Source organism: Lissotriton vulgaris, chromosome 10, assembly GCF_964263255.1.
Source record: "Lissotriton vulgaris chromosome 10, aLisVul1.2, whole genome shotgun sequence".
NCBI classification, from domain to species: Eukaryota; Metazoa; Chordata; class Amphibia; order Caudata; family Salamandridae; genus Lissotriton; species Lissotriton vulgaris.
The window spans coordinates 1,130,576,002-1,130,601,146 of record NC_141698.1 but is presented as its reverse complement, the minus strand read 5'-3'; the positions used below and the strand labels follow the sequence as shown (position 1 = coordinate 1,130,601,146).

Here is a 25,145-nt window from a genome sequence, read left to right as displayed (position 1 = left end):
CACTGAACATTTTATCTCTTATATTAATGTATAAAGGGCAACATTAAGAGCTTGCGGAGTGGAGATGTGAAGGGGAAGCAGCAAACTCAGGAGGATTGATGAAAGCAAGAAAACAGATACACTCCCAGGGTGTCACAAGCAAAAGAAATTAGGACTGGAAAAGCCAAAGGGTCTCCCCTTGTTGACCCACTGGATTTTTAGTAAATTGACGCAGCCTCTACTGGCCATTGTGTCATTCCTTGTGTGTGCATACATGATGAGATATACGTGTGCCTACAGAATGACACATGCACCAGATACTTTACCAATCCAAGATGGCCGCTTAGATCATTAAAGAACAAAACATTACTACATTTGGACGAATGCACATTTGGTAACGCAGCATGGTCCGGCACCTTCAAGGACCTCCTAAAAAATAAATACATTTAAAACAATTTGAAAAGGACCGCAGTGGAGTAAGTGGGTGCGGGACTGGTGAGCAGCAGAGGCTTACAAAAGTCATTTTAAGGAGTGGCCCAAAAGCAAATGGGAGCTTCCGGCCCTAAAAATACATTATAAAATGTAAGACTTTTTAAAGAAAAAAAACACAAGTGGTAGGGGACCAACGGAGGAGTGAGTGGGGTTGATTGGGTGTGTGAAGGGAAAACAACCATGGTGGGATTCAGGTGTTTGAGTGGAGGGTAGCACACGACAAGCAGGAAAAACATTCACTGTCAGGGAGTGCTTAGTGAAAATAAAAGAGTACTTTCCTAAATGTGAGCAGTGGAAGGATAAAAGTCAGCCAATCAAAAGGGTGGTAAAGAGGAAATGCCCCAGGAGATGGACAAACACAAGGAGAGGAAGGCAAGTCATCAAATAAGAAGCAAATAGATTAAAGGAACAACAAGGACATCCAATGGTATGCAACGGGCCAACTAAGCCCACTGTGAGTTTGTGGTATAGTCTACAAAAGGCTTTCACCTACAGATAGCTAAAAGCTGTAGGCAAGAAATAAAAAGTAGTTCCCTGAATGTACACGCAAGGATATACAAATACCGGTCATCCAATCAAAAGGATGACAAAGAAGCTCCAGGAGACGGGAAAAAAACCAAGAAGAATAAGGAAAGTCGCAGAATAAGAAGAAAATAAGATAGATAAGAAAGTCACTCAATGGTAAATAATAGAATGACCTAAAAGCCACTGTATCAATACTGAAAGAATAGGTCTTTCTGCAACAGAAAGTTAAAGTTACATGCAGGTAAAACCTAAGAAAAAGTAGTAGCACAACAACCATACAAAGCAGCTCAGAAGGTTACAGTACCTGTGGTACTATACTACCGGACTAAACATTAATACCATTGAATGTTAGGCACTCCTTAAAATATACAGCATCAATTAGTAGTTACTAGTTAAAAACTATAGATATCGAAAATGTCTCTCCTCCAATCTCGCTTCTCAAAACTCAATATTAATACAACAGAGTGCACTAGATATACCAACCCCACACTTTGGTGCACAATGCACCAAGGACAATACACATGGTAGCATATAAATCTTTGACAGCAAAACACATTCTGAATGCCTCAAAATGTACAACAAAGCTGGAAATCATTAAATTCACACAGGAGCCAAACCTAACTTCACAACATACTCCGCATCAAACAGCCACGCTGCAATCATGCACTCTCTCCCCATCCATGCACTAGAATCCATAAGTAGAAGTGCCTTAAATCCCTCTCCTTTTCGTTGAATACACAATGAGAAACAGCAACAAAAACACAAGCATTTACAAATGCATCCAGTTTCACCATGTGCAACCTTCTATAAAATCCAGGCAATGGCGAAGCCATTTGTGTTAGATTTTGTAGAGGTTAACTTAGCATGTGTACTAACATACCTATAACCTATGTTCACTTGCCCTGGTTCTTCTCCTCTGTGTGTGGACGTAAATATATTGAAAATGATTTACATGTTGTGTCTTAGCACCATCAGGCCATGGTTGCCCATAATATGGATGTAGGAGGCTGGCTTAGAATATGGTGCTCACTTTTGTAAATGTAGCACCCTGCACCAGTCCAGATGACCCTTATGGTGATTTTAGAGGTCTTAGACAACTTTAGAAAGCTCTTTAAGTGGTAGCTGTGGAGAGCAGCCTTCAGGCTTGGTCCAGAATGAGTGTAAAGCTTGTTTTACCAAAACGTAAAATTATTTATATAGATTAAGTAACAAGCATTTGCAATGCAATAGGTCTCGCAGCATTAAAGTTTGAGTTACTGGCATTATAAATGACAATGCTTTGCATTAATTTATTTTTTTAATTTGCAATTGGTATATAAACATTGTTTATGAATGGTTAGCTGTTGCTTATGCGAAGCAAAGTTGGCAGTAATATAGAGTGCTAGTCTTGCTTGTTATAAGCATGCTGATTTAAAACGCTCCAATAAGCACCAGTTTCAACACATTCATTTTTGTTGGGCACGGGGAGATTAAGTGATTTGCCCAGAATCACAGGATGTTGAGCGTCCTTGCCGAGGCTCGAACCCGGTTCCCTAGTTTCTAGGTCGACCGCTCTAGCCGTAAGGCTACATCCTCTCCTGTATGCCGTGTGCTTATGAAATTGCATGAAATGAAATAAAATAATACTCCGATGTTTACATGCACAGCTGACCGTGTTACTACATGTAAAACTTTCAGGCAAAATTGTATGCCCCTTCCACTCACCATCAAAGCAGCACTGGTTCTACAGCTAAGGAGAACACATACATACTAGAAGACTACAGCAAAACACCCTGCCAGACATATTTAAACAACAGCAGGTTATTCACCGACTACCAGGGACCTCGTCTAACTCCCTCATCAGAAGGGGAAATGCTTCGCCTAACAAAAGAGTAGTGTCACCCAAGTACCATTTGAATGTACTGTTCCACGCTAGCTGGCACATCTTTCGGCCCTTCACCAAGGTAAGTGAGCCACTGATGACACAAGCGCAGGCTCATGGGGAGGCATTCGAACATTTACCATCAGGACATGCTCATGAGCCCAGGAATCATGATGTGCCCCTCTGACAATACTCAACAACCAGAAAACACAACAGGCTCCTCTCCATTAATTCCCTAAGATCGGTGTCTTCACGTACCGGCACCTGCTATGAAGTGTCCGCGATGGTGAAACCAGAAAGCGCAGTGTAGTTAAAAGTTAGGAGTCCAGCCTCCTGAAGCAGCCTATGCTGAAACCTTAAGCATGGTAGTCGTGAAGCGAGCGCTGTGCTGATCCAATAAAAGGTGCGCGTTCTTAAACAGTAAATAATCAAACCCCATAAAATCCGTTCAACCTCCAAAAGCACGCACAATACCTTCGATATAAAAAAAACTCCTGAATATCAATCATGAAGCGTGGTGTCCATTAAGTGGGCGCTGTGCTGATAAAACCAAAGCTGTGCGGGCTCCAAAAACATATAATTAAACCAAGTTGGTTTACACATGCTACCTTCCGGTTGGAAACTGAAAATGCCATCAGCTGAGCGCATTTGGTGCTGAGCCAATAAAATCGCCTCCGCCGCCCAAAGCACACATGCTAGCTCCTTTACAACCAGTGTGACCAGCAGTCTCTACGGAAGAAGCCGGACTAACGCTGGCGGGGCGCCGGGACCTAGGCGATGTGGCTGGTGGGGCGGAATCCGATGGCCCACCTGGGCCGGGAGGAGTGGCGCTGATGCGGTGAGTGGGACTTAGTTGGAGGGGTGGGCTGTGCGCTCATGTGTGTGTGTGCGGTGGCGGCGGGGGGGGGGGGGGGTGGTGTGCGTGTCTCTGTATGTGTGCGTGCGTGTATGTGCGCTTGTGTGTGTATGTCTCTGCGTGTGCGCATGCGTGTGCGAAAGCAGGGGGGAGGTTTGACTGTGTGTTGGAGCTTTCAAGGGAGACAGGAGATTGTTGAGGCTGTGCGTGCCCGTCTCCTGGGAAGCAGAGCCGGTGACTTTAGGTCTCTGTCGAGACAGCCCTTCGCGCTGTAATCGCCACGAGACCTAAAAAAGATCCACACTGTGTATTTATAAAAATATGTATTTAATATAAGTCACTCACTCACACATACAAATATATCCGACCCGGAGATAAATGCAATGCATACAATACTTTGCAAAGAAAATAGGCAAGTAGCACAAAAACACAGTGGTCTCCAGGGGGGACCAAACCACATAATGGATGTGAAACACGACATACCCAGGAGATGTAGAAGTGCTGGGGACCCAAGGAACCACCCGAGTTAAGTAACCAGGAACCCAATTGGAGGCTGTGTGCAGGGCGAGAACACGACTGAGTGCTCAATTCAAGTCAATGGGTAAGTCGCGGTTGCAATTTTAAAGAAGAAGGGTCCTTCCTAGTGGACCCTGAAGAAACCTCGTTAAAGACAGGAGGTTGGAGAGCCACCCCACCCGTGGATATCCAAGGAACCAGGATACCTACACCCGGGAAGTCGGTGCATAGGTGTGAAGTGACGTCAGAAACCACAGTCGAACTCAATGGAGGACTTCAGGAAGATGCCGCTGGCGAAGGGGAAAGTGCCCGCCGGTGGAACACAAAGGTGGATTCAAGATGAGAAATACCTGCACGCAGAGGGGACAGAGTCTATACCACTCAGTAGTGACCCGGAGGCACTGAAGACAAATGCCCACCGATGTCGGGTCTTGCAGGGGAGTTGACGGTGACCTTGGAGCTGCAGCTGTGTTGACCATGCGATGCTGAGGACAACCAGGAGCCACTCACAAGCTGTTCCACGTCAAATGTTGAGAGCTGAAGGGTCGGGTCAGTCGGGAGCACCAACAAGCCTTGGCAACTGCAAACAACGTAGAAAGCGAAAAAGGCACAGTGTTGGGACCAGCAAGATCCAAGTGACTCACCACAAGCAGGTGATTTAGAGCAGGCCTGAGCAATCAGTGGTGCCTGTTGGAATCAAAGACGACCCTTAAGAGGACCTACCGGCCAGAGGCACTGAAGTCGCGAGAGGATCTTGAGCAGCTCACCAAAGATGCAGGCCCACTGTGCAAGAGATGCGGTGAGAACAAAGATCTTGGTCACAGGAAATGCTTGAGGTGGAGGCTACTTGGAGCCCGAAGATCTCTGAGGAAGAGAGACAACAAGCCTTGGCAACAACAAGTTGACGTAATGCACTGGGGTTCGGTTCCTGTGGCTCCGACGAGGGATACTTGCCTCAAACTTGGAGAGAAGACAGTGCAGGCCTCGGGGGAAGTGAAGAAGCACCACCTGTGTTGCTGAGCCTCGGAGTCCGTGGGAGCCCAGGATCAGCAGACTGGTCAGCTTCATTGCGGTGCATGCAGATGCAGGGAAGTGACTCCTTCACTTCAAGGGCGATTCCTGCAGGTGTCTTATATGTCCACAGGCCTTGGAAGGATCCCGTATGGAGCACAGGCAAAGACATTGCAGGACACCCACAGGACAACGAAACCAAGAGCAGAAGGAGTCTTAAGATTGCAGTCTAAGTGTCCAGAGAAAAGTCCAGAGTGCCCAGACGGTTGAAGATGAAGTGGTGTCTTGATATTAATATTTGCCCCACGACGTATCTAGGGACCCACCCACAGCTACGCCCTCAAGTACCCGAAGGAAAGGGTTGTGACAATTCAGAGTACCCTCCCAGGGGAGGGGCTGGTCAGTGGGGAGGATACTCCCATGTCCTTTGTCCAGTTTCACGCCAGAGCGAGAGCCGACAGCTCCTTGAGCTGGTTTGAACTGGAGTATGCAGGGAGGGCACCAAATGTGCCCTTCAAAGCAGTTTAGTGGTGCTGGCAAGCGCCCCCAACCTGTCCCAATACACTAGATACTGTCTGGGAGGTGGTCACACCTCCCTGTGACAAGATAGCTATTGTTCTGCCTTCACCTGCTCGAGCTTGGCTCGGCAGCAGGAGGGCAGAAACATGTATCTGGCCGGCAGCAGCCCTAGCTTGCTGTCCGGTTCTGGAAGACTGGTACCGGGAGCACTGAGGGCCTCCCAGGGGAGCTTTATATTGCATGGAATCATACCTCCTACACCATTTATGGCGTGGGGGTGAATCATACCTCCCACACTGTTTATGGTGTGGGAGTATGATTCCAACAAGTTTGATACCAAACACAACAGGGATTGTTCCAGCCAGTTTAGAGATGCCCATTGTGTAATGACGCATGGCCACTCTATGTATCCGAATGGCTGATGCACTTACAACCCGGGAGAATGGACTACGAAGGTAGTAGGGGTGTTCTGCTCATGCAGAAGCACCCTCGCACTTAAAACTGAGCACCCTGCCTTCAGGATTGAAAGGCCTGCCTTAGGGGTGACTTACAGGTTTTAAGTGTAATGACCTCAGATATAGGGAAATCTATATCTGTCGTAAGTGGTGCTAGCACCAGCTTACACAGGCTGCAATGTCAGGACTGTAGTCACAATTTGAGTGGTCTCTCATGGGTAGCATAATACATGCTGCAGCCCATGGGAAACCCCTGGTGTACCTATGCCCTGGGTACCTCAGTACCATATAATTGGGACTTATAAGGGTACACCAGTAGCCAATCTGGGATAAACCTAAGTACTCACTGTTGGACCTAGATTACCCAAGCCTACATATGGTAGCTTGGCACAGTAGTGGTCTACAGCTAACTCAAGGCGTTGGCTAAGTACTTACAAGTCTCACCCACAGTAACACAGTGATGAACCACTAAAATAAAGACACAACACCTCTGTTTGGAAAAATACCGTTACCTTTTATAAAAATAATATGTCTCTTTGGATTCAAGTTATACAAGTTACAACATTAGTTTCTTTCGGGTGTAAAAATGACACTTTTACTTTGGGAAATTACTTTTCACTCCTCCTGCTGTGGAAAAAGGGCAATAAACCACATTCTTTTGTCAATGGTACAGTAAAGCATAAGGGTAACTCTTTGGTTGGTTAAGAGAATCTCATTAGCTTCACACTCTGTAAGGTTACTTCACATTATTTTACAATGACACATTACTCCACCAATAAATCTACTGAAAAGAAGATGCAGACTGATAGTGCAATACGTTTTTACAGGTTCATTAATAGGTACTTTACCCCACAGCTCTTAAGCACTGCTCAACTCAACAGCAAGACCTGAATGTAGATTTTCACTGTATAACCCACCAGTTATGTGCTAAAAGGGAAGACACCATAATATTAGTAAGGTTCCTCTCCCTCTGATTGACAGGCACTCCTAGCTGGTAGAGAATCTACTTCTTCACTTAACACTAAACTGTAGGGGATTTTACCCAGGAACCCTGTGGTTCCCTGCACCACTTCCACCTTTCTTTTCTGTGTCAGTTATCGGATAAGTTTTATTCTATGTTATTCAGTTCACTAACTCGCTTTCCTCGAGTCAGGTTCCCCTGGACAAGTCAGTCACTCGCGTGGGTCGTAGCCCCACTGTCCTGCTTCATTCACCTGGCTCTGCCGCCTCCTGTTCCCACACTACCCGGCTTACTTGTGAGGTTGGGGGCGTGTCGCGGGTGTTTCCTCTACACGCGCTGGAGCCCGGTAACAGACGGGCTGAAGGGGGAAGGCAGGGAAGGCTTTCCCGGCCCAGGGCTCCCTACCGCGTCGTCCGTTGTGGCGCTTCTGCCTCTTCTGAGGGGATCGACCTCCTGGAGCTCCGACGCGGCGCTCCTCAGCTGGCGCGATGACTTTCCTTCCGCTGGCACTACTCGGCGGAGCATGCGCGGAAGCGCTCGTTCCTCTCCCGCCTCGGCGCACCTGCTCCCAGGAAGGACGCTGTTCCCCACAGGGACGCTGCTCGGTCTCTTCTGGGCCTGCTCGATCCTAGGCCCCTCCTGCCTCGCAAAAGCGTTCAGTCGCCGGTCATGCGCGGAAGCGCCTACCTCTTCGTGTGACGCGGCCGGTGCCCCCGGGGTCCCGACGCCGATCGGAGCAGCGCCGCTGCTTCTCCTCAGGCACTTCTCACTCCGGCTGCACAGGAAGGATGGCATACACGGCGTCCTCGCTCTTCAGGGCGCTAAGGTGCCACAGACGCCCACCTTCACTACAGCTACTCCACAATACCGGTGAGCACAGCGCTGGGTATTGACAGGCAGGAATACCCCCAATTAAGGGTGTTCTGAGTGGTTTTACTGGGGCTCTGAGATAAAAGGATCTTCTTCCTCCAGTAACTCGATTTCCTTGTCAGTAGTTGTTGTCTTGATAGAGGGATCGGTCAAAGGCTGAAGGGGGAACAATCCTCTGAAGTAACTGTCAGCCTCAGTGACAAACTAGCTGCTCTCAGTGTGTCCACCTCCTCTCACCACTGCCTCACTCCTCTACTCTGGAGTCAGCACAAAATGGCTGCTGGTCACTGGCCTTATATAGGGTGGCCTGAGACCTGCAGAAGTCTCTAGTTGATTCCAGAAAGTTCCCTAATGTTACCCTATGGACCTGTCCTCCAGTAGTGTCCGTTATGGCAGTTGGTGGACACCATTTTAGGTCTCTGGAGATCCCTAAGGTTTCAAGGGGGTGACTAGGCCTCACAAGTGATGAGGGAAAAATGGTGTCATCGCCAAGGAACACCTAGCCCCCTGACAGCATTAAAAACTCCTGATGGACAATGTAAAAATAAAAAATAGAAACTCTGGGAGGCTAAGGGGGACAAAAATAAATCATGGTGGTTAGAGTCTTCCCAGAAGCAGACAGGTCTAACACGCGTCCCCCCCAGCTGAAAGTGGGGAGAACTACCCAACCCCTTGGGAGTCCTCTTCACTAAGGCGGAAATACCTGGATAGACCGTCTGCGTTGGCATGGTCTGCCCCTGGTCGGTGTTCCACCCTAAAGTCCATTCCCTGTAGGGAGATGGACCACCTTAGCAACTTGGGATTCTCCCCCTTCATTTGCATCAGCCAACGAAGGGGGCGATGGTCAGTCTGAACTAGGAAGTGCGAACCAAACAGGTATGGTCGCAGCTTCTTCAGAGCCCAAACCACCGCAAAGGCTTCTCTCTCAATTGTGCTCCACCTCCTTTCCCTGGGGAGTAGTCTTCTGGACAGGAAAACCACGGGTTGATCCAAGCCCTCATCATTTAGCTGCGATAACACTGCCCCAATGCCATGTTCTGACGCATCTGTTTGGACAATGAATTCTCTAGCAAAATCAGGAGCCTTGAGAATAGGAGCGGAACACAATGCTTGTTTCAAGGTCATGAAGGCTCGCTGGCAAGCCTCCGTCCAGACTACCCGTCGGGGTTGCTTCTTGGAAGTAAGCTCAGTGAGGGGGGCCACGATAGTGCCATACCCCTTCACGAAGCGACGGTAGTATCCAGTGAGGCCCAGGAAGGCTCGGACCTCTGTTTGAGTCTTGGGGGGCTCCCAGGCGATGATAGCCTCAATCTTTGCCTGGAGGGGCTGCACCGTCCCTCTGCCCACCAAGTGACCTAGGTAAACCACCGACCCCTGTCCGATCTGACACTTGCTGGCCTTGATTGTCAATCCAGCCTGTTGCAGGGCATGAAGAACAGCTTGCAGATGCTGCAAATGGTCCTCCCAGCTTCTACTGAAGACAGCAATGTCGTCCAGGTATGCAGCAGAAAAAGCTTCCATTCCAGAAAGGACCCTGTTCACCAGCCGCTGAAAAGTGGCAGGGGCATTCTTGAGCCCAAAGGGCATCACACGAAATTGGTAGTGTCCCTCAGGTGTAGAGAAGGCTGACCTTTCCTTTGCCTCCTCGGTAAGGGAAATCTGCCAGTACCCTGAAGTTAGGTCAAAGGTACTTAAGTATTGAGCAGCTCCCAGCCGGTCAATAAGCTCATCCGCCCGTGGGATAGGATGTGCATCAGTTTTGGTCACTGAGTTCAAGCCTCGGTAGTCCACACAGAATCTCAATTCAGGTGTGGTGCCTGGTGGGGCAGCTTTTGGTACCAAAACCACCGGGCTAGACCAAGGGCTTCCAGAAGGTTCAATTACTCCCAGTTCCAGCATCTTGGCGACTTCACTCTTGATGCTGGCCTTCACCTTGTCCGACAGCCGATAGATTTTAGACTTCACAGGTGGGCTGTCTCCTGTGTCCACGTCATGGGTACACAGGTGGGTCCTACCCGGGACAAGGGAGAACAGAGAAGAAAATTGCTACAGGATCTGGCGGCAATCACTCTGCTGTTCCGGAGTTAGGGATGGCGAGAGAATTACTCCCTCCACCGACCCATCCTTTTCTTGGGACGAGAGAAGATCAGGGAGAGGTTCGCTTTCTTCTTCCTCTGCTCCATCGGTTACCATCATCAAGACAACCTCAGGCCTCTCATGATGTGGCTTGAGGCGATTGGCATGCAGCACCCTGTGGGGCTGCCTCGGGGTCTTAAGATCCACCAAGTAGGTGGACTTCCCCTTCTTCTCCAACACCTCAAAGGGGCCTGTCCAACGGTCCTGAAGGGCATTTAGCTCTCCAGGTTCCATCACCCACACCTTCTGTCCAGGCTCCAGTTCCACTGGGTGAGCGTTGTGGTCATACCACTCTCATCACTGCTTGGCTGGCCTCCAAGTTGTCTGAAGCTTGCTTCCACAACTTAGCCATTTGGCTCCGGAAGGCCAGCATGTAGCTCACCACGTCCTGGGGAAGCTTTCTGGGAGTCCGTTCCCATCCGTCTTTCACCAGGCTGAGAGGTCCCCGTACAGGGTGCCCGTACAAAAGTTCGAAGGGGCTGAAGCCCACTCCCTTTTGTGGCACTTCCCTGTAAGAAAACAAGAGACAGGGTAGGAGGATGTCCCATTTCCTCCGCAGGCTCTCAGGTAGACTCCGTATCATACCTTTCAAGGTTTTGTTAAACCTTTCCACAAGACCATTGGTTTGTGGGTGATAAGGAGTGGTAAACCGATAGGTAACTCCGCACTCCTTCCACATAGCCCGCATGTACGCTGAAAGGAAGTTAGTCCCCCTGTCGGACACAACCTCCTTGGGGAAACCCACTCGGGTGAAGATCCCCATCAGGGCCCTTGCCACCACAGGTGCAGTGATGGTCCTCAGAGGTATGGCCTCTGGGTACCGTGTGGCATGATCCACCAAAACCAGTATGAACCGGTGACCAGCTGAAGTTGGTGGATCCAATGGCCCCACAATGTCGATGCCCACCCTCTCAAAGGGGGTGCTAACGACCGGTAGTGGTTCCAGGGGAGCTTTAAGCTTCACTCCTGTTTTCCCACTAGCTTGGCAGGACACACACGTCCGACAGTATGTGTCAGATGCCACTTTCATTCGAGGCCAATAGAAGTGGGGGACAAGCCGGGCAAAGGTCTTGTCCTGTCCTAGATGCCCTGCCAATGGTATCTCATGAGCCAGTTCCAGTAGAAAGGCTCTAAAGCATTGAGGGACCACCAGGGCTCTGGCTGAACCATGGCCAGGTGCCTTGGGCTCACTGTAGAGGAGTCCATCCTCCCAGTAAATCCGGTAACTCCCTTCAATGTTTCCTGCTGCCTGGGCGTTGGCCTGTTGCCGCAGCCCCTCGAGAGTAGGACACTCTTTCTGAGCTTCACAGAATTCTTCCCTAGAAGGACCTCCCTCCACATACCATTCAGTAGGGATGGGTAGGTTCTCCAAGGAAGCAACATTCTCCCCTGTGGACTCCAGATCCACCTCCGCAGGTGGTCCAGCTGTCTCACGAGGTGGAGATGTCGAGGCAGGGTCCTCCGGCCTCCTGTCCTTCTCCTCTCTGGCAGCCGGCTGGGCCATTGTTCCAGGCTCCAGCGTAAGTGAACTCCCCCTTCGGGCAGTCGCTGACCTTGTGCTGACACAAGTCCAGTCAGGGGGTCCCAGCATCTCAGAGTGAGTCTGGTACTCCACCCTCCTCCAAGCATTGTGCTCCATATCATTCCCTAACAGGCAGTCAACAGGCACGGCGGGGCTTACGGCAACTCGAAGTGGACCTGCAACCCCTCCCCACTCAAAGGGAACCTCAGCCACAGGGTAGTGGCCCAATCTGCCGTCAGCCATTACGGCGGGATGGAGTACGTCTGGGATGACCTGCTCTGGAGACACCAGCTGACTCCTTACCATAGTCATGCTGGCTCCTGTGTCTCTCAGAGCCTCCCCTCTACGGCCATTGATGGTGACCCACTGCTCATACTTAGTAGTATTAGAGGGCAGCTGGGTCTTGGGAACCATCTCCTTATCTCCCAGGGACACTAAGGTGACACCCGCCCGCTCCCCTCCATTAACCAAAGGCATCTCCTCCCCGAGCACTACACTAGTGATTCCCGGGGCTTTTCCTCCAGTGGGAGGGGGTGGTCTTTTTGGGCATCTCACATCTCCTTTATAGTGTCCCACACCACCACACTCAAAACAATTAACAACCCTTGGCTGCTGGCTTTGGCCAGGGGTAGGGTTGCGAGGGGGGTTACTCTTGGGGATGAATCCTCTGCCCCTTCCTTGCGAAGTATTTTGTGGCCCTTTTGAGAACTCCCTCTTAGTTTCCCCTCCCTCTTTCTTCTGGGGGACGCCCTGTCCTTGCTTCTGGGAATTCCCTCCAGTCCCCTTAGTCGACACCTGGGTACTAACCCAGATGTCCGCCTCCTCAGCAAGCTTCCTGGGGCTGGTCAGCTTGCTGTCCACCAGATGCTGTCTTAACTCGGGAAGACACTTCTCGAGTAGGTGTTCCTTGAGTATGAGGTCATATAGTCCCTCATAGTCTCCTACTTCGCTGTCTCTTACCCAACCCTCCAGGGCTTTCCTGGAGTAGTCCAAGAAATCTACCCAGTTTTGTGTGCCCAGCTTGTAGCTGCCCCGGAACTTTTGTCTATATTTCTCAGGGGTCAACCCAAACTTCTTGAGCAGCGCTGATTTCATAGCCGGATAGTAGGTCTGTTCACTCTGGTCAAGGGCCAACAAAGTATCCCTGCCAGTGGGGGGCATGTATTTGTATAACCCACCTCCCCAGTGGACTTCCAGAATCCCATGGGCCCTCAGCGAGACCTCGTAGGCGGCTAGCCATTTAGCAATGTCGTCACTGGGTACATAACAAGCCATAATATCTTTTGGTAGGTACGGTCTAGGTTCCCTGGTGTTGGTCTGAATATCGCTGCCACCATTCTCTGGTTTGGGGGCACGTAAGTTTAGGGCTTGCAAATCCATCTCCTTGATGGTCCGCTCATGCTCCAACCTCTTTTCCTCCCTCACCATGTCCATCCTGGCTAGTTCTATTCTCATCCTCCTCTCCTCCCTCCTATCTTCTAACTCGGCGTCGGTCAGGCCCCTCTCTGACACGCTACTGCCCACCCTGGAAGGTGTTCTAGGACCTGTTACAAGGTTCTCCCCTCCCGCCTGGTACAGTGTTGCGGTCTCTAGGACAGTGTCCTTATCACTCCCTTCAGGATCTACCTCCTCCCCGGAATGAGCCTCTACCCATGCCCGGATACTGGTCAGCAGCTCAACTTTTCTGGCGCCTTTCTTGAAAAACACCCCCTGCTGCTGACACCATTCCTTCAATTGGGGCACAGTATAATTGTCTAGCTCTTCCACATTTATCTCCATTTCTATTTGAAGTATACAATGCTACACAGGAGAAATCCACAAAGTGACCTGAGGTCAACCTCCACCCACCGCCAGAAGTAAATTTAGAAAAATCAAAAATGTAAATTAGGAGGGCCGCAGGGAGAAAACTCCAGGTGAGGTCTCGTGGTTGGCACTGCGTTACTAATAAGTGAGTGTAAGTACAAATCCGCTATCCCACCGCTGAAACACCAATTATGTTGGACCTAGATTACCCAAGCCTACATATGGTAGCTTGGCACAGTAGTGGTCTACAGCTAACTCAAGGCGTTGGCTAAGTACTTACAAGTCTCACCCACAGTAACACAGTGATGAACCACTAAAATAAAGACACAACACCTCTGTTTGGAAAAATACCGTTACCTTTTATAAAAATAATATGTCTCTTTGGATTCAAGTTATACAAGTTACAACATTAGTTTCTTTCGGGTGTAAAAATGACACTTTTACTTTGGGAAATTACTTTTCACTCCTCCTGCTGTGGAAAAAGGGCAATAAACCACATTATTTTGTCAATGGTACAGTAAAGCATAAGGGTAACTCTTTGGTTGGTTAAGAGAATCTCATTAGCTTCACACTCTGTAAGGTTACTTCACATTATTATACAATGACACATTACTCCACCAATAAATCTACTGAAAAGAAGATGCAGACTGATAGTGCAATACGTTTTTACAGGTTTATTAATAGGTACTTTACCCCACAGCTCTTAAGCACTGCTCAACTCAACAGCAAGACCTGAATGTAGATTTTCACTGTATAACCCACCAGTTATGTGCTAAAAGGGAAGACACCATAATATTAGTAAGGTTCCTCTCCCTCTGATTGACAGGCACTCCTAGCTGGTAGAGAATCTACTTCTTCACTTAAAACTAAACTGTAGGGGATTTTACCCAGGAACCCTGTGGTTCCCTGCACCACTTCCACCTTTCTTTTCTGTGTCAGTTATCGGATAAGTTTTATTCTATGTTATTCAGTTCATTAACTCGCTTTCCTCGAGTCAGGTTCCCCTGGACAAGTCAGTCACTCGCGTGGGTCGTAGCCCCACTGTCCTGCTTCATTCACCTGGCTCTGCCGCCTCCCGTTCCCACACTACCCGGCTTACTTGTGAGGTTGGGGGCGTGTCGCGGGTGTTTCCTCTACACGCGCTGGAGCCCGGTAACAGACGGGCTGAAGGGGGAAGGCAGGGAAGGCTTTCCCGGCCCAGGGCTCCCTACCGCGTCGTCCGTTGTGGCGCTTCTGCCTCTTCTGAGGGGATCGACCTCCTGGAGCTCCGACGCGGCGCTCCTCAGCTGGCGCGATGACTTTCCTTCCGCTGGCACTACTCGGCGGAGCATGCGCGGAAGCGCTCGTTCCTCTCCCGCCTCGGCGCACCTGCTCCCAGGAAGGACGCTGTTCCCCACAGGGACGCTGCTCGGTCTCTTCTGGGCCTGCTCGATCCTAGGCCCCTCCTGCCTCGCAAAAGCGTTCAGTCGCCGGTCATGCGCGGAAGCGCCTACCTCTTCGTGTGACGCGGCCGGTGCCCCCGGGGTCCCGACGCCGATCGGAGCAGCGCCGCTGCTTCTCCTCAGGCACTTCTCACTCCGGCTGCACAGGAAGGATGGCATACACGGCGTCCTCGCTCTTCAGGGCGCTAAGGTGCCACAGACGCCCACCTTCACTACAGCTACTCCACAATACCGGTGAGCACAGCGCTGGGTATTGACAGGCAGGAATACCCCCAATTAAGGGTGTTCTGAGTGGTTTTACTGGGGCTCTGAGATAAAAGGATCTTCTTCCTCCAGTAACTCGATTTCCTTGTCAGTAGTTGTTGTCTTGATAGAGGGATCGGTCAAAGGCTGAAGGGGGAACAATCCTCTGAAGTAACTGTCAGCCTCAGTGACAAACTAGCTGCTCTCAGTGTGTCCACCTCCTCTCACCACTGCCTCACTCCTCTACTCTGGGGTCAGCACAAAATGGCTGCTGGTCACTGGCCTTATATAGGGTGGCCTGAGACCTGCAGAAGTCTCTAGTTGATTCCAGAAAGTTCCCTAATGTTACCCTATGGACCTGTCCTCCAGTAGTGTCCGTTATGGCAGTTGGTGGACACCATTTTAGGTCTCTGGAGATCCCTAAGGTTTCAAGGGGGTGACTAGGCCTCACAAGTGATGAGGGAAAAATGGCGTCATCGCCAAGGAACACCTAGCCCCCTGACAGCATTAAAAACTCCTGATGGACACATGTAAAAATAAAAAATAGAAACTCTGGGAGGCTAAGGGGGACAAAAATAAATCATGGTGGTTAGAGTCTTCCCAGAAGCAGACAGGTCTAACACTCACCATAACCAATTTAGGGGGGAAAGCACAGAGACTGGAGTCCAAATTTGCAGGATCCCAGTCAGACTAGTCAGAAACTATAACACCACCAAGCAAAAAGTGGGGGTAACCATGCATAAGGATCCTACCTTCCTACAATGGGGATTAACTATAGCACAAGGAACTACCTGCTCAAACACAAAGTAGTAGAATAACTGCACATGAGCGCTTCCCATGCCCGAAAGATCTGCAGGGACGGATGTCGGGGTGTTGCAGATACTGGTTAACACACTCCATCACCCTCAGCTGCTCACGTCTCCAGGAGGTTCCCAATTACTTCACGCAAATAAAGCATTGTTTCGAAGTCACACGTGAAATGCGTGCTTTGAAACCAATATATCAAGAACAGAGTGCTGCAAGTCGCACAAATGGGCAACTGCTTAAAAATTACACTAATTCTCCCTTGGCAGTCCTGACAAGAACCGATAAGACTAACGCATTTCAATGTGGTGGTCCGTATCACTGCATTAAAATGCATAAATCATGTATTTTGAGCACCCTGATCGAATGCTATGAAGGGTGAAGCAGGACGACTGCGACGCTGCATTTAATCACAGCAGCACTGCATCTGAGGGCTTTGCTGAATGAGGACATCCGTCCCAGGGGCTTCGCAGCCGGGCAGCTCTGAAGATATGACAGGAGCATTGTGAGAGCTGGTATTGCACCCCGGAGCTGGCCTACAGCGCTTCCAGCCTGCAGTTCCAGGGCTGCTGTGTGAGCCTGTCTGTTGAGCAGAGAAGCTGTGCAAGTGCTACTGGCCGCGAGTCATACCTGCACTGTTTTTCATAAATATAATAAGTTATCACACAGGTTCCCTGTCACATGAACAAAACTAATACACAGTATAATTGAATTTGCGGCCCAAATGATGGATGGCAGAGATTGATGGAAATAAGTTCAGGAGGAATCAAAACACAAAAACAAGCTGTGAAGCATCTGCGTGAAGTTGTGGCACACAAGTATTCCATCCAATGGCTTGTGGTCTCATAAAAAGCTGCTTTCTAACTTTTACCAGAGCTGTCTGCTTATGCACTTGGTTTTGGTTTGGTTGTGGCTTGTGGTCAGGTCCTAGTCAGCGCAGGCTACGGCAGGATGTTTCATTTCAAAACCCTGCCTGCCCACCCCGGCCCCTGGAGTTGCCACTGCTGCCCAGCGCCGGAGAGATTAATTACAGGACAAGAGAATGTGTTCGACCTCCTAGCCTACACGTGCAGCTGCCCAGCCCATGTTGTGTCCGTCCCCAGGGCTTAATTCCCATGTTGTGAGAGCAGGAGCTATGTGCTAAGAGTCAGGCACAGGCACATGCCACGCGCTTCACAAGCTTCTTGCGCTCATCTGTGTATGATACTCTGAACCATGCAATTTTCCAGCACCTGTCTGCAGCTAGGGAGCATGACAGACACTTCAGCGACCCAAGCATCGGCATCAGTTTGGCTTTATTTTACCAGCTGCACCACCCACTTACATGGTAAGTATCAAAAATTAAATCCTGATGTGTTGATTATAAATCCTGTTACTGATGGAGTTTTTGTCAACTGTCAGTTGACTTGCCATGATTTAGTAGCACAAAAGGTTAATCCCTACTGTAAAATCAAAATGTGTAATGAGTACAATGAGCCAAGCTGCATATTCGAAAACTGTATTTAGTGAGGTTTTATACCTGTTAGTTACTTTTCTCACAAAGATCTTTTTTTGTTACTTGCGAGACTTGTACGTAGTACAGATAACATGGGCTAAAAACCACCTGACAGTGGGCTGAATTCCTTGCGTGTTCGGGAGTTTTCAGGCAACAATAAAAATGTTAAGATAAGTTATTTGCCACGTGTTGTGTTTCTTTAAGTTTTGTTTACCTCGTGCAGTAGCCCGAGGAATGTTTTGTACAGATAATATTTTCATTCAAGTGTAAGTTCCACACTTCGGTTACTCTCCCTGACAGCCTGGCATTCAGAGCTGCGGTTAGCCGGAGGAAAGAAGCATGAAGGAGACCTGCTGTATAGATGTTCCTTTGTTTTGAATAAATCCTTCATTCAACTAAAATTGGATTTCATTACTTAACAAAATTTGGCGACGATTGGAACATCGAGTCAAGAACCCATTCATCCGGATCCATTTTAACATGTTTGGTGATTTTCTACTTGGATTCAGTTTATTTATTTTCCTTTGTTGGGCTGAATTTGAATGCTCAAGGTGACTTTCTTCTGTAGCGCCACCCATGCGGTAAGACTTCCTGACTGAAATTGGGAATTTTAAGTTGTTTCACTTACTTTCCTTTATTGGCATCTTTCAAATGTGGTGGGTGACGCGAGCTGCTAGAATCCTCGCGGTGGCCAAACACTTCTGAACCTTCCTCTAATGCGCGCGGAAGCGTGTTATCTCATCACGCGAGCGTGCATCTTCGTTCAGGGGTAGAAAATCGTGCCGCCATCTTGGATTTACTTCAAAAACACCGGAGAGCTTGTAAGAAGAGATATTTTGGTTTTAACGATTTCTTCACTCGTTTTGATGACTTAAAACCGCATTTCAAGCAGAATGTCTTCCTTCAGGCTTTGAGAAACAAACCATTTACAACGGTACAGTTTTAATTTATTTAATATTACAGTTTTCGCATATATATAATTATTTTTTCTCTTTCATTGTTTCATTTGTTATTTATAATTATGGCACGTCGACAAAACTGCAGTTAGCCGGAGGAGAGAAGCATGAAGGAGACCTGCTGTATCGATGTTCCTTTGTTTTGAATAAACCCCTTATTCAACTAAAATTGGATTTCATTACTTAACACCACATCATCTGAGGCATCTCATCTCCAAGACGTGGCGACTTGGAGATGAGACGCCTACAACATGACGGAGATGACGTGCTAGATAATACCGGATGTCTTGATCTTTTAAAAAACACGACAACGAGTGCTGAATTTATCATAATTCATGTACGATTGTGTATAAGCCGATTTTGCATCAGATGACATGGCAAACAACATCAGATGTTTCGATTTTTATAAACACAACTTTGCGTGCTGAACTTACTAAATATTATTGAATATAAGCTTATAGCGCAACAGAATACAGGTTTTTGGAGCATAAGTTCACATCTCTTATCCCGAAAAACAATTTGGATGCACCACAAACAAGAGGATTACTAGTGCCAGTAAATATTGTCCAAGTGCACTACGGATCCTTTGAAAAAATGTCGGGGTCTCTTCAAAGAATACTTTCACCTACTGTTGTAGGAATACGCAATGAGCCTCTGTTACATCTTTCACATTAATTATTTATTTCTATTCCCTCTCTTTCTTTTCCCTCCTTTATCATATGATTCCTTGCTACCTTGGGCATGCACAGTGTTTATCTTTCAATTACATTCCAGATTCTGCATGTGAGCCTTGGTAACAGTAGCTTGGCTGTTGCCCAGTTGCACCTGGAGCTGATAACGCGTGGACATATATTGCTGTGCTGAAAATAAATATGCATCAAAATTACTTAAATACTGGATTAATTTCAACATTTTGGCAACGAGGCGAAGAACCACTCTAGTTATCTACTTCAGCACAGGTACAGAGTGCTTCTTTAACCCACGGATTTAATATTAATTACCGTGTTCATTTGGAACAATATTTATATATTGCTATTTTCTAGATACCAGCCTGTTCATGGTATGTGTAGATGTGTTTTGATAGCACCAGCGGCTGTTTAACCTTACATTTCGTGTTTTGAATGCACCAGGGGTCGTTTTCGTTACTTACCGAAAAAGTCATATCAAACGGCGAAACCCTTGTCGGCTGTCTGCTTCTTCGATTGTTAGATCGAGTCAACTACATCAAGACTCTCTATGACTTTCTAGCTTGTGTTAAACTGCTACTACTACTTGCTTACAAATAACTTTTTTATCTATATTGTGTGAATTTGGGTTTATTAAAAGGATGCTGAAAACAAAGTCAGATAAAAGACATATAAGTGGTTGTGCTCTATAATTTGTATATTAATATACTGCATATGGAAAAATTCCTTTTTTTCATATAGGGCGGACACTGATAAATAGCACAGTGTTCTACATAGAGCACGCTGAGTAAGTGTATATTGCTAGAAGACTGTTACGAAGGCTTTAGGATGCATAAAAATCATCTGCTGGAATATAGCAGGTTTGAAAAAAAACCTTTTAGACCCATCCTGGCACGACTACATTTCAAGTGGGGATATCATTATGTTCCAGGAGACATGGGGGCTTGAAAACTACTATAAGGTGAACTATAGATCCTTTTTTATACCCGCAGTAAATACAAACGGGGGGAGACCCTCTGGCGGATTAACAACATGGGTGAAAATCACAGGTGGCCTATCCATTAAGCAAATTGATATTAACAATCCCGACATTATATTGCTCGAGTTAAAAGACACAAAGGGTCGCTGCACTTACGTGATCAATGTTTACAATAGACCACATCGACCATGTAAAGAATCAATTATTGTAACTCAGTTGAGCAACCTTGTGGCGGGATTTGATCAAAATGCACAAATGATTATAGGCGGTGATCTTAACAGAAGTTTTGAACCCATAATAGGACTAGAAGACATCCACAGGGATGAGGATATGGCAAACAACATTCCCTTTGTAGACACAAATTATAAAGTACCCTGCTCAGTGAGCGCCTTACAAATACTGAACTTGACACTAGAATCGGGCTTACGTGCATGAAACGGGCGGTTGCCTTCAGACTGTCCCAGTAGACCAACGTTTTTTAGAGGGGCACACTCCAGCCACTTAGACTATTTATTAGTTTCCCTGAACTTGTGGCCTATGACTATCGATCTACTGGTAGACGATCACACGGAAAGCGACCATTATCCTCTGATCCTATCTGTCAAAACCCAGACTTTTAAAACCTCTGATAAAAGCGCCAATGGTACAATGTCCCTGCCACCAGATCCTCTAGTGGCAAACAACCGTAGATCCCTGAAATGGCCAATAGTACTAGACAATTCCAAAATCATTGGACAAATTTATAATGTTTTTGTGAGCCATATGTCCTCTCTCTTAGACAATAATACGGTCAGTAAAAATCTCAGTTTGATAGATTCCCATGAACACTTAACTAACCAACTTGGCGGGATCACCACCCCCTTTTGTAAATCGATTTTGGCCACTATAGGTGTGGCAGGGTATACTCAGACATGAGTCCCTTTCTCACTGCTCCATCAGGATTCAAGCAAGCCGGGCCGAAGAGGCTGAAATGCCAGAAACCGGTCCCCGGTAGCTTGTCTCCTTTCTGGTAAAGAATTGGCTTGGTAGTTTAGTCTGCCCTGTTCCCATGATGCACTGGGCCAGGGACAGACTGATTTGCATATAGCCAGGTTCTGAGCTGGGATGGGGCAGTGAGATAAATAACGGTGATGGATCAAGCCCTGATCTTTGGACTGGGTAAGAGTGGTCTGCTCAATTCAGACACTCTGTTCATCACCACCCCCTTTTGTAAATCGATTTTGGCCACTATAGGTGTGGCAGGGTATACTCAGACATGAGTCCCTTTCTCACTGCTCCATCAGGATTCAAGCAAGCCGGGCCGAAGAGGCTGAAATGCCAGAAACCGGTCCCCGGTAGCTTGTCTCCTTTCTGGTAAAGAATTGGCTTGGTAGTTTAGTCTGCCCTGTTCCCATGATGCACTGGGCCAGGGACAGACTGATTTGCATATAGCCAGGTTCTGAGCTGGGATGGGGCAGTGAGATAAATAACGGTGATGGATCAAGCCCTGATCTTTGGACTGGGTAAGAGTGGTCTGCTCAATTCAGACACTCTGTTCATCACCACCCCCTTTTGTAAATCGATTTTGGCCACTATAGGTGTGGCAGGGTATACTCAGACATGAGTCCCTTTCTCACTGCTCCATCAGGATTCAAGCAAGCCGGGCCGAAGAGGCTGAAATGCCAGAAACCGGTCCCCGGTAGCTTGTCTCCTTTCTGGTAAAGAATTGGCTTGGTAGTTTAGTCTGCCCTGTTCCCATGATGCACTGGGCCAGGGACAGACTGATTTGCATATAGCCAGGTTCTGAGCTGGGATGGGGCAGTGAGATAAATAACGGTGATGGATCAAGCCCTGATCTTTGGACTGGGTAAGAGTGGTCTGCTCAATTCAGACACTCTGTTCATCACCACCCCCTTTTGTAAATCGATTTTGGCCACTATAGGTGTGGCAGGGTATACTCAGACATGAGTCCCTTTCTCACTGCTCCATCAGGATTCAAGCAAGCCGGGCCGAAGAGGCTGAAATGCCAGAAACCGGTCCCCGGTAGCTTGTCTCCTTTCTGGTAAAGAATTGGCTTGGTAGTTTAGTCTGCCCTGTTCCCATGATGCACTGGGCCAGGGACAGACTGATTTGCATATAGCCAGGTTCTGAGCTGGGATGGGGCAGTGAGATAAATAACGGTGATGGATCAAGCCCTGATCTTTGGACTGGGTAAGAGTGGTCTGCTCAATTCAGACACTCTGTTCATCACCACCCCCTTTTGTAAATCGATTTTGGCCACTATAGGTGTGGCAGGGTATACTCAGACATGAGTCCCTTTCTCACTGCTCCATCAGGATTCAAGCAAGCCGGGCCGAAGAGGCTGAAATGCCAGAAACCGGTCCCCGGTAGCTTGTCTCCTTTCTGGTAAAGAATTGGCTTGGTAGTTTAGTCTGCCCTGTTCCCATGATGCACTGGGCCAGGGACAGACTGATTTGCATATAGCCAGGTTCTGAGCTGGGATGGGGCAGTGAGATAAATAACGGTGATGGATCAAGCCCTGATCTTTGGACTGGGTAAGAGTGGTCTGCTCAATTCAGACACTCTGTTCATCACCACCCCCTTTTGTAAATCGATTTTGGCCACTATAGGTGTGGCAGGGTATACTCAGACATGAGTCCCTTTCTCACTGCTCCATCAGGATTCAAGCAAGCCGGGCCGAAGAGGCTGAAATGCCAGAAACCGGTCCCCGGTAGCTTGTCTCCTTTCTGGTAAAGAATTGGCTTGGTAGTTTAGTCTGCCCTGTTCCCATGATGCACTGGGCCAGGGACAGACTGATTTGCATATAGCCAGGTTCTGAGCTGGGATGGGGCAGTGAGATAAATAACGGTGATGGATCAAGCCCTGATCTTTGGACTGGGTAAGAGTGGTCTGCTCAATTCAGACACTCTGTTCATCACCACCCCCTTTTGTAAATCGATTTTGGCCACTATAGGTGTGGCAGGGTATACTCAGACATGAGTCCCTTTCTCACTGCTCCATCAGGATTCAAGCAAGCCGGGCCGAAGAGGCTGAAATGCCAGAAACCGGTCCCCGGTAGCTTGTCTCCTTTCTGGTAAAGAATTGGCTTGGTAGTTTAGTCTGCCCTGTTCCCATGATGCACTGGGCCAGGGACAGACTGATTTGCATATAGCCAGGTTCTGAGCTGGGATGGGGCAGTGAGATAAATAACGGTGATGGATCAAGCCCTGATCTTTGGACTGGGTAAGAGTGGTCTGCTCAATTCAGACACTCTGTTCATCACCACCCCCTTTTGTAAATCGATTTTGGCCACTATAGGTGTGGCAGGGTATACTCAGACATGAGTCCCTTTCTCACTGCTCCATCAGGATTCAAGCAAGCCGGGCCGAAGAGGCTGAAATGCCAGAAACCGGTCCCCGGTAGCTTGTCTCCTTTCTGGTAAAGAATTGGCTTGGTAGTTTAGTCTGCCCTGTTCCCATGATGCACTGGGCCAGGGACAGACTGATTTGCATATAGCCAGGTTCTGAGCTGGGATGGGGCAGTGAGATAAATAACGGTGATGGATCAAGCCCTGATCTTTGGACTGGGTAAGAGTGGTCTGCTCAATTCAGACACTCTGTTCATCACCACCCCCTTTTGTAAATCGATTTTGGCCACTATAGGTGTGGCAGGGTATACTCAGACATGAGTCCCTTTCTCACTGCTCCATCAGGATTCAAGCAAGCCGGGCCGAAGAGGCTGAAATGCCAGAAACCGGTCCCCGGTAGCTTGTCTCCTTTCTGGTAAAGAATTGGCTTGGTAGTTTAGTCTGCCCTGTTCCCATGATGCACTGGGCCAGGGACAGACTGATTTGCATATAGCCAGGTTCTGAGCTGGGATGGGGCAGTGAGATAAATAACGGTGATGGATCAAGCCCTGATCTTTGGACTGGGTAAGAGTGGTCTGCTCAATTCAGACACTCTGTTCATCACCACCCCCTTTTGTAAATCGATTTTGGCCACTATAGGTGTGGCAGGGTATACTCAGACATGAGTCCCTTTCTCACTGCTCCATCAGGATTCAAGCAAGCCGGGCCGAAGAGGCTGAAATGCCAGAAACCGGTCCCCGGTAGCTTGTCTCCTTTCTGGTAAAGAATTGGCTTGGTAGTTTAGTCTGCCCTGTTCCCATGATGCACTGGGCCAGGGACAGACTGATTTGCATATAGCCAGGTTCTGAGCTGGGATGGGGCAGTGAGATAAATAACGGTGATGGATCAAGCCCTGATCTTTGGACTGGGTAAGAGTGGTCTGCTCAATTCAGACACTCTGTTCATCACCACCCCCTTTTGTAAATCGATTTTGGCCACTATAGGTGTGGCAGGGTATACTCAGACATGAGTCCCTTTCTCACTGCTCCATCAGGATTCAAGCAAGCCGGGCCGAAGAGGCTGAAATGCCAGAAACCGGTCCCCGGTAGCTTGTCTCCTTTCTGGTAAAGAATTGGCTTGGTAGTTTAGTCTGCCCTGTTCCCATGATGCACTGGGCCAGGGACAGACTGATTTGCATATAGCCAGGTTCTGAGCTGGGATGGGGCAGTGAGATAAATAACGGTGATGGATCAAGCCCTGATCTTTGGACTGGGTAAGAGTGGTCTGCTCAATTCAGACACTCTGTTCATCACCACCCCCTTTTGTAAACCAGATCCTCTAGTGGCAAACAACCGTAGATCCCTGAAATGGCCAATAGTACTAGACAATTCCAAAATCATTGGACAAATTTATAATGTTTTTGTGAGCCATATGTCCTCTCTCTTAGACAATAATACGGTCAGTAAAAATCTCAGTTTGATAGATTCCCATGAACACTTAACTAACCAACTTGGCGGGATCCTGACCAGGGCAATAAAAAGACCACATAATGCCCAAAAGAACAAACACACCGGGGTCACCTGGTACAACCAGGACTGCCGGAAAGCCAAGACAGATCTAATTATAGCAGTCAGTGGGGGTTCAACGGATATCGTGAGAACTAAGAGAGCACAGTACAAAAGAATTTTATCAAAGGCCAAGAAAGAATG

General features: G+C 48.2%; 1 protein-coding gene across 1 annotated transcript in view; it reads right to left on the bottom strand.

The window, feature by feature from the left end:
• Positions 1-25,145, bottom strand: part of LOC147689448 (DNA-directed RNA polymerases I and III subunit RPAC2-like) — a 46,141-nt gene that overhangs the window by 17,706 nt on the left and 3,290 nt on the right. The gene's annotated exons all lie outside the window — the stretch shown is intronic.